The sequence below is a fragment of the Apium graveolens genome, unplaced genomic scaffold, assembly GCF_009905375.1.
Source record: "Apium graveolens cultivar Ventura unplaced genomic scaffold, ASM990537v1 ctg2266, whole genome shotgun sequence".
Taxonomy (NCBI): Eukaryota; Viridiplantae; Streptophyta; class Magnoliopsida; order Apiales; family Apiaceae; genus Apium; species Apium graveolens.
Window position 1 is genome coordinate 95,171 of NW_027417584.1, and position 20,209 is coordinate 115,379.

Consider the following 20,209-nt stretch of genomic DNA (forward strand, 5'->3'; position numbering starts at 1 on the left):
AATAATATTCATTAAATAAAATAAATGGAGTCTTAAGTCCTCGAATGAATATTCAAAATAATATTCATTAAATAAACTAAACGAAGTCATAAGTCCTCGAATGAATATTCAAAGTAAAATTCATTAAAAAAAATAAAGTTATCGAATAAACCTTATTCGATTAATAGTTTTGAAAACTATATCAATATATATATATATATATATATAAATATATATATATATATATATATATAATATACTCGGGAACATCGACTCCCGGTTTTAGAAAATGTTCACCTTGGGGTCCCCTATACTAAGGGTATACGCAAATACTGCTTATCTCTAGCATAGGTATTATGCAACTGAATTAACAAATATATGTATCAAGATTACGAAATAGGCATGCATATATACCATATCACATGCTCCAATATATCGCAAGAATTTGCTAATTAACCATCATGCATCTATCACAAGATAATGCATATACATATGTACACATCACAACAACAGTATAATGGGTAGAAAACTTGCCTGAGTGCTCCCGGATAGACTTAAGCTTAGAGTGGGTCCGATAACCTATGAACAACAACATAAGTCGGAATTAAACCCCGGTCGCTTAAGAAACTAGACTTTAACCAATTGAACCATAACGTTTGCTTTAGCGCTTAACGATTCACTTAAGTCGCTCGTGTACTCTCGGCTCCACCATTTTTAATAAATTAACCATTAAGATTTTTATGGCGATTCTTTCGCGAGCACCTTACCAACTTCCTAATAAAATTTACATAAATGTTTCATACCCCAAATAGTCATTTAAAGTCCTTAACGAAGGTTTCAAAGTAAGGCGAGGGGTAATGGTTCGGTCGCGAAACGCCGTTACTTAAAACGGTCGTTTCTCCTAAACCGTACATCGGATTCATACGAACCACATATCAAAACGAATCTCGTAACATGAACTATCTAATAATGGCAATGGTCAAAACCTAACAGTGAGTTCTCGGGTCCTGATGTTAAGAACAAAACAGTCTAAAGTAAATCGGACATTACGACGGCTATGTTTACGCGATTACCAAAGTTTATACCACTCCAATCAATCCACAATTCAACCCACAATCAACATTAAAACCAAAATCCCTCCAAACCTCACCACATCAGTTCATTACTTCATGTTTTATCCAACTTATTCAATCACAACAAAAGCTACTAACCATACTAAGGTTCATTAACTAATAACCAAGATTCAACCATCAAAATCTCTACAAACTCAACCAAACTTTAAACAAACAAGCATCATGATTCTCATATACTATATCAATCATAACCATTCCTAATTACTCAAAACTAAAGCTAGGGTTTGGATTTTATACCTTTTTGAAGCTTCTTAACACAACACAAGAGCTTTGAATGCCTAAAAGAACCTTGATCCTTGCCTGTATAACCTTAAACTTTCATAAAAATTCAAGAAAACTAAAGTTATTTTTTGAAAGTTACTATTCACCATCTTCTTCCTTGAATTATTGGAAGAGATTGTGAAGGAAATTGAAGCTTAGATTCATGGGATAGCTATATCTATGTATAAGGAACCTTGGATAATTACCTCATGATTTAACAATGCTTGGATCTTGGATTTTGATTTTTTTCTCCTTGAAAATGAAGGAAAGCCGAGAGCTTGATGTTCTTGAAAGTGAAAGTCAACTTGTGTTTTGTGTTTTTTATTTGCTTTTTCTTGGTTGCTTTATTTTTGTTGTTAATTAACCTTTTACCATGGTAAAATTTGTGTGGCTTGAAATCAACCAACAATACCTTCTCATTTGGTCATGCTTATATCATCCACTTATGTCATCTTCCCACACTTATCTTCTTCTTGTTGGTGTGATGACATCATCATCATTAACCTCTTTGATTAACTCCTAATTACTTGGCTAATGATCGCTGATCTGTTATACGGTTCGCTTAACTTTCATTCTCGTTTATCATTTGAGGGATCATACACGGGTTCTTATTACTTGGGTTCCCTTAACCTTTCTCAATACATTATATTCCTTTTTATGATCCCCTCTTATAATCCTTGAATTTAAATCCCTTTTATCCTGTTACCTTTATACTCAATTCTTTCGGTATCTGGTGGATTTTCGGTAAAAATCAAAGTGTTCGGATTTGGATTCTGACGATCTTTACATACACTTATATCCCATATAAAGTACTAATAAGATCTCAGAATAACAATAGAAGAACCCCTACATAGTGTGGCATGAAAAGTTTTCTTATTCAGCATAATCAGAAAAATCAGCAAAATCACTATTCATAAGGGTTTCAAAAAAAATTCCAAAAAATTGGGGTTATTACAGTCTCCCCTCCTTAAAAGGATTCCGTCTCGGAATCAGATAGAAAATGATTAGGGATACTTTCTTAGCATTGCACTTTCTAACTCTCGACTAAATTTTCCCACATTGTGGTCCTACCACCAAACTCTGCCTAGTTTGATAACCCTTCTCCTAAGCACTTGTTCCTTTTCAATCTATAACCCTTCCTGGTTGCTCCATTTAGGTTACGTCGGGTTGCATGTCTATGCGTTCATATGCCCCTATTTGTATGGCATCCGAATTATACTTCCTTAATATTGATACGTGGAACACATTATGAACTCGCTACATGTTCGGGGGTAGGGCTAGCTCATATGCTAACTTCCCAATACGTCTTAATACCTCAAAGGGTCTAACAATTCGTGGGCTTAGCTTTCCTTTCTTTACGAACCTCATCCATCCTTTCCAAGGGAATACCTATAACAGCACTAGGTTCCCTACTTCCTATTCCTTGTCCTTTCGTGTCAAATCAACATACTTTTTATGTCCATCTTGGGCTACTACCAGCCGCCCTCTGATTAGATCTATTATATCCTTGGTCCTTTGGACCACTACTGGTCTGAGCATCTTGCGCTCTGTAACATAATCCTATCATAAGGGAGATCGACATTGCCTTCCCTCAAGGATCTCATAAGGCGATATCTCAATACTGACATATGATCTATTGTCGTAAGAAAACTCAATCCGTGTTAAGTGACCATTTCAAATTCTTTCAAGTCTATTGCACAGACTCTCATCATAGCTTCTAGCATTATAGCTTTTGCTTCTCAATACCCATTCTTTTCCAGTTCGTAGTCATTACTATCTTCCGTACATAATACTATACTGGTTATACTTTTGCTCGCTAGCGTTCTATAACCTTTTAATAACCACGTCAACCTTAGTATCACGAATGTGTTAGATTCGGAATACCACTGCACTGATACTACTCCTTTCTAGCTGCTTCTATCTTTGAAAGCTTGATCCATCGTATAGAAGTAAAAGAATTTATTGAGAGATCACTATGATCATGAACACTTGTTATATCGCATAGTTAGTACAGAATGTGTCCAGCCTTTAGTACTTGACAAGCAATTAAACAACATGTGGTATCCTACTAGGCTTCTATCACACAGATAGATAGTCATTTGGCAATACCTCCCCTTCTGGAAGGGTTGTTCTTCTCAGCTAACATGAAATGAAAAGAAGAGAAAAGAACGAATTGAAGAGAATTGTATATGAAAAAAATACTGTCACAAATATCTGGCTTGGAATCTACCTCTGAACTATAGAGGTTTATCATAGGAGAACAAAACATATGTATCTATATCAATATCCAGTATTATCGCATCGCATTTCACATGCTTAAATATTTTTGCTATTCCGTCCATCACTCTATGGACCCATGCTCTTCCCCGAGCTTATACACAATCACCTTTGAAACTCCCTCGACATCGAAAATCGAATCTAGGATCTCATTCTAGACATCATCGTTACTAGAATTCTATGCTTGCATCACAACCTTCCTCGTATAGTCATACGACCCTCTATTGATAAGGAGGAATAAATATTCAATAGGTAAATAGTCTACTTAATTAGTCTATTCAATGATAACTTATACATCACCACGACCCGATTAGTGGTACTCAATCTCAACATTCATTACAATACAACTCTCACAGTTGTCATTGTCTCATTATTCATAGACTCATTGGAGCATTATTATGGTCCACCACTGACCTATTGTAGTCATTCGCTTTCCATGAAGTCTTAATAGCTAACCATACGGAGTCCATACATATCGTATAGAATTCTTCTAAGGAGTTAACATAATCACCATTCATAATTCATGAAGAACACTCCAAATTTTGACGTACTTTCATGACATGAAGCAGATAAAATTGTAGAAGAGTTTCAATCAAAGCAACGATAGCAGGTTAATACCATTCTTAATCATATGCCTTAAATAGAAGGCTTAACTCAAAGGTTCGTCTAGTCCTTTTTGAAACATGGTCCCCGCTCATGGCGATTACACGAATTAAACCTTTACCAACTACTATTACGGTTGGGTATTGCACAGTCATCAGAAGGAATGTCAATCTTCTAAACCATAATACAACCTTCACAGCTTTAACCATCATCACTGTATTCCTTTGGCACAAGCGCCTATAATTATCCTCTTACCTTTAAAGTGTCGACCACCTCTTTGGCCTTTCCTGATAGTAAAATTTCCTTACAATCAATGTCATTTTAACCACCTCCAAATAAATTTTCTACCTCATTTCAATCACTGCTTATGTGAAGATGTTTTCCTTAAAATCTGATGAGTAAAAAAAATATCACCATTTTTCCATAAGTTATTGCCTCAGTCTTTAGAGGTTAATCACTGTCACGACTAACTCTCAATCATACTTAGAACATCTTTTATCTTAGGTCCTAATTGCCCTGAACAATTTTGACCTTTACTAGTTCGATCCATACTTTCTCGTGGTTTAACACATGCCCCACTTGGCATCAATATAATTACGTCATATTTCCTTTATCAACATTTCTATTCTTGAGAATTTTGAATATTACCTTTCTCCTTGTAAAACCTCTAAGGTTATCCTTGAATCGTTCCTCCTGTATTCCCTAGATAAAGGGCATATCAAGATACCATTTATTAATACCAGAATCATTGTCTATATACTTCTGAAAAATTTCTCCACTGGTTCTTAAAGGTTGTTATTACCTTAATCCTTTCCAATTCATACTGTCAAAACTTATACTATCCTTATTAAGGGTGAAATGCCAACCTTTATGCATTCCCCTAGGATTCATCTTAAGTTACCGATGTTCTATCCTTAATTCCACCTTTAAAAAGGTACATGCATCATTCCATAGATAAATCAAGTCATATATCCCTGATAAGGGTGTCTTATTCAATCATTCCCACCTCGATAGTATATGCCTAATTTCACAATAACATCTGTATTCAAAATGAGGTCAATCAATATGGCCTCCAAAAGATAACAATGGTTATCCGCTTTTCTTGCCTAATTTGGTAACGATAACAAGGATGTTCTGGAAGATATTGGTCGTGTTCAACGCGAACTTCTTCTTAATAATTCCTTATTTACTTTTGTTGTTTATCTCAACAGTCATCTCAATGTTGGGATATCTTTCATACCTGGCATCTCCCTTTCTGGTTATCAAGCCACCGGTCTTACACTTCACATTCTTGAAGGTCACTTCCTTCATCCATTTTTTCCTAATTTCTTACTTCCTTGTCTCCTCAGTCTATCCGCGTCTCATTATTTATCCTTCGAACTATCTCAAGGTTTCCTCGAATCCTCCAACTTATAAGGGATAAAATATATGTATCTCTTATTCCTTCAATCCATCAGCTTTAACTCATGGTGAATCACTCTTATCCTGACAATTACATACTTTTCTACTTCTATTGCTACGAGTCTTTAGGGTTTCCTCATACCCAACTCCCTTATCATTCCTTGAACTCTATTGCCTTTATAATCCTTTCTATTACAATCATTTCATGAACCCACTAATCATTGACTTCAAACATCACGTCATTCTGGGATTCTAGTCCTCAGAACAAATCTTGACAACTTTTACAACTTAGCTTCATAATTCATCATACCCGTCCGCCTTTGCTCTGGCTCTAAAGCTTTTACACTATCTCCATAACCTTGGGAATTACTTTCTCGAAAACAATTGACTGAACTTTAATCAGTTTATCATAACCTCTGGCTCCGTACCTTCCTTGGCCTTTTACCAGCGGGTGGCCTCTCTCTTAGGAGGGTAAGTGACAAAAACAGACTTTTGTGATTCGTCCATCATTTAGAATCTCAAATGATTCCTATATTTCCTTTAGCCAGGCTCTCTCCTCTACTGGGTTTGCTTCTTCCTTGGAACTCTGAGAGCTTAGCGACTTAAAGGTCCTGAAAGAATTTCCCACCACACTGTCTCCTCAGGGTGGTGGTTGGGGATAATAGTCTAAGTTCTTTTTAGACAGGTCCATGAATTGTCGTATAGGAGTACCGTCTCGGGTCTCCTTTCCTTACTCGACTTCTGTTTCCTTAGTCTAAACGTTCCCTCCTTCTCCCCATAATCGGGGTCATCCTACATGTTTTAAATCCTCATTTTCCACTCCATTATGTTATGGGTTCCTTCTATCTTGATGGCAACCTCCCTGACTATCACGATCAGGGTTTGCTCTAAATCTTATTCCTCAAACTAGCTTTCATCTAAGATCTCATCTTCAAGCTCTTGAACATTTGGAACCCAAATTCTGTAGGAATACCTCATTATTCCCTTATCATCTTTCTCGGTATTAATCTCTTATCTATTTGTTGGCTCTCTGCCTTCATTCATCACTTTTTCTGGCACAATATGTTCTTTTCCAATAATTCGGGTTGTATTGCAATCTCAACAGTTTTTCGGTACCGGCTCCGGTTACCTTCACTTCTATTTCCATTTTCTCAAAATCTCTTATCCACTCTCCCAAAGACAGTTTCATCTTGAGTCTCTCTTTTATACTAAGGGCATTAGCCACCATTTTGGCTTTCCCTGGATGATTAAGAATCTCATAATCGTTATCCTCGATTAGCTCTATCCACCTCCTCTGGCGCATGTTGAGCTCTTTCTGCGTAAAAATGCACTAGAGCACTTATGGCTTGTGTAAATCTCGCACTTCTCTCCATACAAGTAGTGCCTCCAATCTTTAGGGCAAAACTATTACCCCGAGCCCAAGCTCATGGGTGGGGACATCGAATTTTATATTCCCTTAATTGTCTTGACGCGTACGCGATTACCTTGTTGTGCTGTATAAGAAGCACCTTAATTCTTTACGCGAAGCGTCATTACACATCACAAAATCTCATTTTCCATCCGGTAACGCCAACATAGTAGCCGTCACCAACCTTTGCTTTAGTTCTTAAAAATTGTTCTCGCATTTCTCTGTCCATTCGAACTTCTGAGTCTTGCGAGTAAGTCGTGTTAAAGGGGCTACTATCTTTACAGACTTGAACGAACCTCCGGTAGTGACCGGCCATTCCTACCTCTGGTAATTCCCCTAACCATGGTCATCAATTCCTCAGTGGTCCTTTATTCAAACTTGTCAGGATCCTCCACGGGATTCTTCTCAGCAGCAATCCCTTCTAGGACAACATCCTCAACCGCTACATCCTCAATATAAACATCATCCGGTCCCGCGTTAGGACGCTCTATCGGATCCATAATCTGATCTCCAATAAGTAATAAAACATCATCGCGTTGTTGCTCCTCAACCTCAGGGTTCGGAGTCCCGCTACCATATACGATAACGAACTACGCTTCTATCACGATATTTATAAGAGTTCCCATAAGGGTTTTAACTGTCAGTACTACGTTAGGTAGTCCGACTATGAACTTAGAAAGAGTTCTTATTATCTTAGTGAACTTATTATTTTAAAGTCATATCATCTCTGAGGTTTATAATGCTTAGCTCTGATACCATTTCTGTAACACCCCCAAATCCGGGGTCGGGGATCCGGGTTGTCACGAGTTCCATTTCCCTTAATAACACCCAATCTTAATAAACAATCAACTAATCCGTACTGTGACCCCACAATAAACACACACACCACAAGTTATAGTCTCAGAGATGAATATCCAAAAATAACACAAGTCATTTTATTCCATAATTATATGCCATTACACCTTAAAAGGGTTTCTGAATAAATTTACATTTCTTTGCCATTATTACAATTCATAAAGATACATAAGTCTGGTACATTAAAAGTTGAAAGCCTAGCCTATTGGTAGTTCCTACCTCAGCTACAGCGACATCAACGCCTATAGGAAACTGCGGAACATTTCCTATCCACTCGTGAATTGGGAGCTTGGTCCTGTTCATCTTGTCTATCTGATATTGTGTGATGAAAGAAGAAAGCAAGGGTGAGCAACAAGCACACCGAAATAGTATGTATAATAATTTACAATATATGAGCATTCTCATAGTACTCAAGAAAGTCTTGGTTAAGAAGAAATGAACCAAGTTGATATCTTAACGCGACCAAGTCGCAAAATATTCAGTATATACATACATATATACTTTTCACTGTTAGGAATATATGTGCATTAGTTTGATGATATGTTTAACAAAACACTTAAGTAGAAATTCAGTGTCTGTAGCCTCAACGGATAAGACCACTTTGGCTATCCGTTGATGGTGTAGCTTTACTTAGAAATAAGTCTAGTGTTGTAGCATATTTCAGTCTCTGTATTTAAGATGTAATTCTTAGAAGTTGAGAGAAACTATGAGTCATGTTGACTACTAGAAGATATGCAGATAGGAAGGCCAATTGTAAATATTTCATGCCTTGTAATTTTGTATAAATGAAGTGGTATCAACGGATGACTTAAAGACCTTCAACGGATGAGAAGCTAAGCTTCAACGGATGTCTCTAAAGCTTCAACGGATAACATCCTTCAACGGATGAGTGCATCAACGGATGAATGCTTCAACGGATGTTCTGTTGATTAACCGTTGATAAGTGGTAGTTGTACCTACAAACAGAGGCACGTGGGTGAACAGAGATAACTGAAATGTGGCAGCCTAATTTCAGGAACATCAGAAAAAGCAGCCGTTCTACTCTAGTATAAAGAGACATTAAGTCAACAAAGTACTGGAGTGAACTGGAGAAGAAACAAGTGGAGATCTTACTTTATTATTTTATATATCCTTGTCTTCACTTGTAAACTTGGTAATATATAAACCAAGTAGTAGCTAGTAATTAGATAAGAATTTTTCCAGAGCTGTTTAGAAAAATCTTGAGAGAAAAATTATCTAGTTTGTACTAGGATGCAGCTGTGATCAAATTCTTAGATCACAGAATTTCTGAAATACCATCTCTGGTGGAACAACAAATCCACCAGAAAAGTTTTTAAAGGTTTATTGTGTTCTTTACATTTGTGTTTGAATATATATCTGTCTGTATCAGCTTAAAGCAATTCACACACTTGTTCATCTTGAACACACAGTCTTTATAAACTGCTCAAAACTTGAAAAAGTTTTGAGATTTACATTCAACCCCCCTTCTGTAAATCTCATTGTTAGTTCTCTAGAAATAACAATTGGTATCAGAGCAAGCTCTTGACAAACAAAGAGTTTAAAGATCTTGGAATCTAACAAAGATGAGTAAGAAGGATATTGGAGTAAAAATCCCAGTTCTTGATAGAGACAGTTATCACCACTGGAAGGTGAAAATGCACCTTCATCTACTCTCCCAAGATGAAGGTTATGTAAACTGTATTGAGAATGGTCCTCACATTCCCCACAAAGTAGCCACAGTTGCTACGGCCACAATTGCTGTTGGTCAATCCATTCCAAAACCTAGAGCAGAATGGACAATGGAAGACACAGAAGAAGTCCACAAGGATAAGAAGGCTATGAACATTTTGTTTAATGGTCTTGACAAGGATATGTTTGATAATGTGATAAATTGCTCAACTGCCAAAGAGGTTTGGGACACAGTTCAGCTGCTGTGTGAAGGTACAGAACAAGTAAAAGAGAACAAGATGCAGCTTCTCATTCAACAGTATGAGTATTTTCATTTTGAAGAAAATGAATCTTTAAATGACACATCTAACAGATTCCAAAAGCTATTGAATGGATTGAAGCTGTATGGTAGAGTGTACCAGGTGAAGGATTCAAATCTTAAATTCTTAAGATCCTTGCCAAAGGAATGGAAACCCATGACTGTCTCCTTAAGAAACTCTCAGGATTATAAGGACTTCACTCTTGAAAGATTATATGGAATCTTGAAGACTTATGAACTAGAGTTGGAACAGGATGAGGTATTGGAGAAGGGGAGAAAGAAAGGAAGTTCAGTTGCATTGGTAGCTGAAAATGAGAGGGAATGCAGACAAGAAACTGTGAGATCTACATCAAACTCCAAAGATGGTACAAGATATCAGGAATCAAGCAAAGGAAAAGAGCAAGTTGCTGAGAATGAAGACAACTCCAGTCAAGATGACTCTGATAGTGTTGATGAGCATCTTGCATTTCTGTCCAGGAGATTTGCAAAGATGAAGTTTAAGAAAAACACTAGAGCCACTAAACCTCATAAGAACATGGTGGACAAATCAAAGTTCAAGTGTTTCAATTGTGGTATAAGTGGACACTTTGCAAGTGAGTGCAGAAAGCCAACTTCTGAAAAGAAGAAATTTGACCAAGTAGATTACAAGAAGAAATATTTTGATCTGCTCAAGAAAAAGGAAAGGGCTTTCATTACTCAAGAAAAAGATTGGGCAGCTGATGGAGAGGAAGAGAATGAAGATGTGGAGTATGTCAACTTAGCTCTCATGGCTGATTCTGAGGAAAATGAAGTTAGTTCATCAAGCAATCAGGTAACAACTCAGGTAATCACTACTGATGTAACACAACTTACTAAAGAAGAGTGCAATGATGCTTTTAATGACATGTCTACTGAATTGTATCATTTGCGTGTGTCTCTTAAATCTCTTGCTAAAGAAAATAGTAGGATTAAAGAGAACAATCTGTTTTTAAGTAATAGAAATGCTATGTTAGAAGATAAGTTGATTGACCTAGAGAAAACCAAGCTGCATTGTATATCTGTTGAGAATGAACTAGCTGAATCTATTAAGAAAGTAGAAATACTTTCTAATCAATTAAAGAGAGAGCAAGAGGTGATTAAAGCCTGGAAAACATCTAGGGATGTTAGTGCTCAAATTGCCAAGGTCCAAGGAATTGAATCATTCTGTGAAACTGGCTGGGATAAAAACAAAAAGAAACTGGAATTAATTGATGGGCTGTCAACGGATGTGGAATCAACGGATGATGAAGGTTATCCGTTGAAGGTTCCTCAATTAAAACAGGCAGATGTTTCTAATAGTGAAAATCTAAAGAAACTCAACAAAAAGTTTGGTTCAACTTCCAAGAACTTTGTTAAAGAAGAAGCAAGCACATCCAAAGATGTCAGTAAGGTGAATATAGGGCACATGACCTTAGAACAGTTAAATAATAGGCTCAAGATGGTTGAGGATAAAAAGGAAACTAAAAGAAAATCTAACAGAAATGGGAAGGTAGGTGTTAACAAACATAACAATTACACACCTGATAGGTATGCTCCTAGAAAAAGCTGTGTGCATTGTAGTAGTGTTAATCATCTATCTGCTAATTGCAAATCTATTAAGAAAACCCCCATAACTGTACCCTCTTCCATGCCTAACATGTCTGCATCATCTTTACATGCTATGCCTACTATGTCTCAACAGAATCCTTATGCACATTTTGCAAACATGCCATATTTTAACAATCCTTATCTTGCTGCATTTAGTATGCCTCAAATGCCATACAATATGCCTATGTGGAATAACATGTATGCACAATCCATGCCTTATCATATTCCAAATGTGCTAAATGATTCTGTGACTAACCCTACACCTCAACCAACTACATCCAAGACCAAGGTTGACTCAAAGTTACCTAAGTCTAGAGATGCAGGAGGAATGAAGTCTAGGAGAAAGGCTAACAAGAATGGACCCAAGGAAACTTGGGTACCAAAATCAAATTGATTGATTTTATGGTGTGCAGGGAAATAGAAGAAATCTATGGTACTTGGACAGTGGCTGTTCAAGACACATGACAGGAGATTTCTCCCTGCTCACAGAGTTTAAGGAAAGAGCTGGCCCTAGCATAACCTTTGGAGATGACAGCAAAGGGCTTACTATGGGATATGGCTTGATTTCAACAAGGAATGTCATCATTGATGAAGTTGCATTAGTTGATGGTCTCAAACATAACTTACTGAGCATCAGTCAACTATGTGATAAAGGGAATACACTTTCCTTCAATTCTGAAGCCTGTGTTGTCACTAGTAAGAAAGACAACAAAGTGGTTCTAACTGGAGTTAGAAAAGGAAATGTGTACTTAGCTGACTTCAACTCTGCAAATGCAGAATCTATTACTTGTCTCTTCAGCAAAGCAAGTTCAGTTGAGAGTTGGCTATGGCACAAGAAGCTATCCCATTTGAATTTCAAGACAATGAATGATCTAGTCAAAAAGGACCTAGTAAGAGGAATTCCTCTTGTTGAATTCTCAAGGGATGGTTTGTGTGATGCTTGTCAGAAAGGCAAACAAAGGAAAGCATCATTCAAAAAGAAGCTTGAAACAACAATTGATGAACCATTACAGCTGCTACATATGGATTTGTTTGGACCAGTCAATGTATTGTCAATTGCAAGAAAAAGATATTGCTTAGTGATTGTAGATGATTTCTCAAAGTTTTCATGGGTCTATTTTCTTGGATCAAAGAATGAAGCAAGTGAAATCATTATCAATCACATCAGGCAAGTCAATAATCATCCTGACCTGAAGGTTAGGAATATCAGGAGTGACAATGGAACTGAGTTCAAGAATTTATCAATGAGGCTGTTCTGTGAAGAAAATGGAATCATGCATGAGTTCTCAGCTCCAAGAACACCTCAGCAAAATGGGATAGTTGAAAGAAAGAACAGATCTTTAATTGAGGCTGCCAGAACAATGCTTGAAGAATCAAAGTTACCAACATATTTCTGGGCTGAAGCTGTTAATTGTGCCTGTTTCACTCAAAATATCTCTTTGATCAATCAAGCTAAAGGCATGACTCCTTATCAGTTGTTCAAGAGAAGAAAACCAACTCTAAACTTTCTTCATATCTTTGGATGTAAATGCTTTATACTAAGGAATCAATCTGACCATAAAGGGAAGTTTGATGCAAAGGATGATGAAGGGATATTTGTTGGTTATTCAGCTGGAAAATCTTATAGGGTCTACAATCTAAGAACCAACATTGTTATGGAATCTGTGCATGTTGTGTTTGATGATAAAAAGATTGATGGACTAACAGATGAGGGACATTATGAGAGACTCAAATTTGACAACATTGAGATATATTGTGATGATAATGAAGAGGAGACTGATGGAGATAACACTTCAAAAGGGATTCAAAACATGCCCTTGGATAATGCACAAAATACTGCATCCGTTGAAAGTCAGAATTCTGCATCCGTTGATAGAGGCAATGCAGTATCCGTTGAAAGACATGGTGTATCATCCGTTGAAGTACTAAATGAAGCATCCGTTGATCATAGTTTATCAACGGATAATCGATTTACATCATCAGTTGATAGAACTCCAAGTTCCCTGCAAAGGACCAACAACTCAGGGGGAGTTTCAACTAGTCAACACTCTGTCTCACATCATGACAATACTGAGGCCACCTCATCTAGAGCACATCTTCCACTTCAAAGGAAATGGACCAAGAATCATCCCTTTGAACTGATCATTGGTGATGCATCATCTAAAGTGCAAACAAGAAGAGCTACTCAAGATGAATGTCTGTATAGTAGTTTTCTATCTCAGGAGGAACCTAAGAAAGTGGAAGAAGCCTTATTGGATCCAGATTGGATATTAGCTATGCAGGAAGAGCTAAACCAATTTGAGAGAAACCAAGTTTGGAAGCTGGTACCCAAACCAAAGAAAAAGAGTCCTATTGACACAAAATGGGTATTCAGAAACAAGATGGATGAAAATGGCATTATCATAAGGAATAAAGCCAGATTGGTTGCTAAAGGCTATTCTCAGCAAGAGGGAATAGATTTTGATGAGACATATGCTCCTGTTGCAAGACTTGAAGCCATCAGAATTTTTCTAGCCTATGCAGCTCATGCCAATTTCAAAGTCTATCAAATGGATGTCAAGAGTGCATTTCTAAATGGGAAATTAGAGGAAGAAGTCTATGTAAGTCAACCTCCAGGATTTGAAGATCCAAATTTTCCAGACTATGTATATTATCTGTTGAAAGCACTCTATGGACTGAAGCAAGCACCTAGAGCCTGGTATGAAACCTTATCAAAATTTCTTTTGGAGAATCACTTCACTAGAGGTACTGTTGATAAAACTCTCTTCTTTAGGAATGTTAATGGCTCTAGTATACTTGTTCAAATTTATGTAGACGACATAATATTTGGTTCTAAAGATGATAAACTTTGTAAAAAGTTTGCTAAGCTAATGCAAAGTAATTATGAAATGAGCCTTATGGGAGAACTAACCTATTTTCTTGGTTTACAAATTAAACAAGTTAGTAATGGAATTTTCATTAGTCAAACTAAATATATTCATGATCTTTTAAAGAAGTTTGACTTAATGGAATGTTCATCTGCAAAAACTCCCATGGCCACTGCCACCAAACTTGAATTAAATAAGACTGAAAGGTCTGTGGACATTACAAGTTATAGAGGCATGGTTGGTTCACTTTTATATTTAACTGCTAGCAGACCAGATATAATGTTTGCTACATGTCTGTGTGCTAGATTTCAAGCTGATCCTAGGGAGTCTCATTTAATAGCTATCAAAAGGATTTTCAGATATCTCAAGGGTACACCAAATTTAGGTATTTGGTATCCTAGAGAATCTGGCTTTGATCTAATTGGTTATTCAGATGCAGACTATGCAGGTTGCAAAATAGACAGGAAAAGTACAACAGGCTCCTGCCAATTCCTGGGAAACAAGCTTGTATCATGGTTTAGCAAAAAGCAAAATTCAGTCTCTACTTCTACAGCTGAGGCTGAATACATTGCTGCTGGAAGTTGCTGCTCTCAAGTGTTATGGATGAGAAATCAACTCCTTGACTATGGACTTCATGTTGATAGAATTCCTATCTTTTGTGACAACACAAGTGCCATAGCCATAACAGAGAATCCTGTACAGCACTCAAGAACCAAGCACATTGATATCAAGTACCACTTCATTAGGGAGCATGTCATGAATGGTACAGTGGAACTACATTTTGTTCCAAGTGAACAACAAATTGCAGACATATTTACCAAGCCACTTGATGAATCAACATTCACAAGATTAGTAAATGAGCTAGGTATGCTTAATTACTCTTAAAATTCATGTCCTTATTGCAATTTGAATTGAAGCCTGAAATATATTAGTTGCTAGAACAAATTTGACTTTTAACAAAGTTTATACCATCAACGAATGTTTCCTATCCGTTGAAAGTCAAAATTGCTCTATCAACGGATATTCATTATCCGTTGAAAGACAAATACATTTCTGGAATTTTTATCCGTCAACGGATAAAACTGAAGTACCTTTCAACGGATGACAATTTGCCTTATCCGTTGAAATGTCACATCAGTCGATTCAGGTGTTTCACCGGCGTTGATTCTATTTTCTTAACCGTTGATACTCATACATACATCTGTATGTATTGGTTTTAAAGGTAGTTGTTAGAATACTTACAGTTTATTCTTAAACGGCTGAAATTCACTAACATATACTTATTGATTAATCTTTTACTAATTTTTTTTTTTTGAAAGCATATAAGCCCTTCTGATTTTTCATTTTTACTTTACGCTTTCTTAAAATTTCAAGCATTTACCATTTTCTCTCTGCAAAACCTTTAAGTTATTCTCTGCAATTTCTACTCACAACAATGGCACCAGTCGTGAAAATTATGTCTCAATCTGGGTTCATCTATGAGAAGAACAATTTCATAGCTTTGGTAGAAAAGAATGAAGCCCATTCAGACTATCACAAAATGATGGACTTCATCAAAAACTGTAAACTTAGCTATGCAATGCTGGAAGCCCCAATGATTTACTGTGAAGTAGTTGAGGAGATTTGGACAACTGCTGAGTTCAACTCCATAGATATGACTATCTCCTTCACTCTCAAAGGTAAAAATCACTGTATTAACTGTGATGATTTACAAGCATGTTTTAAATTACCTGAGAACAATGCCATGACACCACACACTGATAATGATGTATCCAGCATGTTAGATTCCATAGGTTATTCTCTTAACTCTGCTAGTTTAGGGAGTATTAGAAGAAAAGGCCTTAGGAAAGAATGGAGTTTTCTTGGGGATGCCTTTATAAAGGTTTTCTCTGGGAAAATTAGTAATTTTGATGCCATAACTTCATCTCTTGTTAATATGCTCTATATGCTTGTTTCTGATAGGTATTTTAACCTTAGCAACTATGTGATGCTAGAATTGGGTACTAGATTAGGTAACAAAGCTAATAGACCTAATAACATCTATTATGCTAGATTCTTTATGTTATTGGCTAACCATGTTGCTGAAGGTTTGGTCATAATCAATGAGAATAATAAACTCAAGTGCTGGGCACAAGAGAAAAGAGTTCTTGCAGATTTATTGAGAATGGATCTCAACAGCAGTGTGCCATTGGTATATTTACCAATCATGAATGCACCTCAGGTAGGTGAGGTAATTGCTTCTACAACTCCTACTTCTTCCAACCCCTCTATTTCTTTATCTTCTAGTGTGGCCATGAAATCTGTGGCAATGCCCCAACAGATTTCTACCAAGGTCACCAAAACTAAACTTTCAAAATCAAAGACAAAGAAAACCACCTCTGTTGTTTCTCAAAAGACAACAGTTGTAACACCAACCATTAACCCTGAGGGGAGTGAACAGGGTGTGAGTGGTGAGGGGAGGGGTGAACATCAAAGAAACCCCCAGGATAAGGAAGGAGAGTTAAGTGCTTCCCAAGCTAGCCAAGCCACAGTTTCTCAAAAAGCTGTGGTGGTTGAAAAGGTATCTAGCACATCCCTAGTTGCATCCTCCCAAAAGGATGTTACTATTGAAAATAGTTCCCAACCAGGAACACAGAACAAACGAGGGAGGGACACTGAAGCCAAACACTCACCAACAAAAGCTTTTATTAGAAGAAAGAAGGCTAGAACCCAATCTTCTACACAGGGTGCACACACTGCACAGATACATCCATCTGTATCTATGCCTTCTCAAACTCAGTTTGATGTGGCTCCAATAAATGTGGAGTCACAGCCCCATTCTCTCACAATAATCACACATCAATCACCAAACACTTCATCACCATCTCTGGATGTGGATATGTTATTCCCATCAATTCCTGATTCTCCCTTTTTACAACTCAGGGAGGAGCCCCACTCAAATACAGGTGATCATCATCTCTTAGATGATTTGTTGGATCACCCGCAAATTCTTTCAGATATAATTGAAGGATCTGTGTCACCACATCTCAAATCAATCTACACAGATTCAACAGTTATATCACTTTCAATTTCAACTTCTTTTCCTTCTTCAACGGATATCACTCATCCGTTGACAAGTGGTTGCTCTTCAACGGATAAGCTTAACAGCAGTTATCCGTTGATAACATCAGTTTCACCTTCAACGGATATTCCACATCCGTTGATAGTCTCTCCACACATAACTGAATCAATTCCAAGTGTAGAAGACATGAATACTGTGCAATCACTCTTAGGATTGAGGGAAGGGAGTGAAAATTTGAGTGAGAGGCTGGGTTGCTCCCAGGCAAAAGGAGAGATTGAGAGCTCAAAAATGCATGCTATTTCTTCCAGCCTGGCAAAAGTAAGTGAGAGGAGTACCACCTTAGTAGGTGAAGGTGAGGGAGTGAGTTGTGTGAGCCAGGGGCAGCCCCTGATGCAAGAAAATAGAGAAAAAGAGAGAAAGGCAGGTACAGTAGATATAAGGGTGGAACCAGCCATTGCTAGTGAGTCAATGATTGTGGATGATGCTGAAAAGGAAATACAATTTCAGCAACATTACAAAGCTGTAATTGATAACATTTCCTTGGATGCTGACACTTTTACTCATCCTGTGTCAGCCTATCAAATGTTGGCTGCTCAGGGCAATGAGGAGGCAGAAAAGACACTACATCTAGTACACACAACAGAATCTCTTCAAAGGGATAAAGCTGCTATTAATAAGATGCCTTCTACAGCTGGTGAGCCATCTGAGGAATTTGGAGTAAATTCTGATGATGATGACTCTGTTTCTTTTGATGGAAGCATGAACTTAGGGGGAGATGAAGGCCCTAGTTCAATTCCAAATCTACCTGAATGGGCTTTGACAAAGGAGTATAGATCAGGGGAATTCAATGTCTCTTTAGTCAAACAAATCAACACTATTCAACAGGCCATTCAGAACACTTCACATGCGAGTATCAAGGCTATCCTTCAAGCTCACCTGGACTCACTGCATCTCATGAAGTTGCAGCAAGTAAAGCAGAATCTGAGTATGGATGATCTCAGGAAGGATATTGCTGACTTGAAATCCTACAGTTCTGAAAAATTAGATTCAGTCATGCCCTATGGTACATTGCAAGACTTGGTTTTGAGATTGAAAAAGGAATCAGTTACTGAGAAAAGGCTGGCCAAGTTGGAAGACAGAGTTCAAGTTATTGAAGATTCTGTGGCCACCATTCTTCACAACCAACAATCTCAAACCAGTCTCCTAATGCAGCTGGCAAAAGCACAAGGCTTGACCCCTCTCCTTGATGATAACAAAAAGGGGGAGAGTAAAAGGGAAGGGGAAGGAGAGCCATCTACAAAAATCAAAATATCTAAAGTGCTAGTTCCTGCCATCACTACTTCTCCAATCATTCAAATCAAAGGAAAGCCTGATGGAATTGATTTGATTCAGCTAGCAGCAGCTGAAATTCAAGTGAAAGAGCAAAGGAGGAGAATTGATGAAAGGTTGCAACTGTTGTTTGGCTCTACACAAGATAAATCAACATCTGTGAAATATAGCACAAAGATTGAACCAATCAACATGGAGCTCAAGCCAGTAGGGAGACATAAGGATGGAGAAGCTTCTTCTAAAGAACTACAAGCTATAATTCTCAAGCCCAATAAAAGATCCAATAAGGACTCTACAAAGAATCCTTTAAAAGAAGTGGACTTTCCTCCTCCAAAAGCTGATGAGAACAAGCTTTTAGGTAGGAGTATTGCTTATCTCAAAGAGACCATGGATGAGGCTGTAAGGAGAAATAGGGATATTATCTCTAGAGAGGGAAAGAGCATATGTGTGATGCAAGGACATCCCAAATTCTCAATAGCCAAGAAGGAAGAAGTCAAGCAATTAAAGGCTGACAAAAGAGCACAAGCAAAGCTTGAACAACAGCTAAAGTCAAGTCAAGTTGAAGAAGAGAAAGGAATTGAAGTCAGGGGTGAAGACAAGATTGCAAACCTAGATGAGGTTTTTGGGAGTATATTTGGTGAGAGTATGGAAGAAAGAGAGGAATGGCAGAAGGGAAACAGAAGAAAGGCCAAGGCACATAGAAGGAGTGAAGATAATACTGAAGTAACCAAATCTATATCTAAACCACTACCTTCCATACCTGAACCTCTTATTGCTAATCCCACTATAAACATCCATGGTGAACCAATCATTCCAAAAGAGGAACCTATTGATTGGGACACCATCAAATTGCCTACCTTTCTAACCACTCTTCCACTACCAAAGAAACAGAAAAGAAAACCCAAATCTACACCTCCCATAACCTCTAAGAAATTCACTCAAAAACAAAAGCCTAAGCCTAAGCCATCCATTTCTAAAGATGATTATGTTCACATCTGTGACATAAAAGAAATTTCAGACATTGAACTCTATCTGGATGAGCTGGAGGATGTAAGAGGAATAGCTGCTTACAGACAGCTACCAGAGAGATTAGTGTTCAAATACAAAGGAGCTGGGGAAAGAACATGGCCTCTCCACAGGATTCTGAATGAAGGCTACTCTACCTTGATTAGAGTCTTTTCATCTATATAAAAGGATTCTGGCTTTACCAGAACTGCCAAGACTGAAATTCTCAACAAGATTGCCAATATAAGGAAAACTTAGAGGGAGCCCAATGCTTTACCCAGGACTTTACTCATTCAAGAAAGGGGAATTACAATTCACAAATCACCTCATTGGTTGATGGAATTTAGAGATGATAAAGGAGTCAGAAGATTTTTCAGACTTGAAGACCAACTCAAGATTGCCAGCAATGAAACTCTCAAGGAAATGCAATCTAAGTTG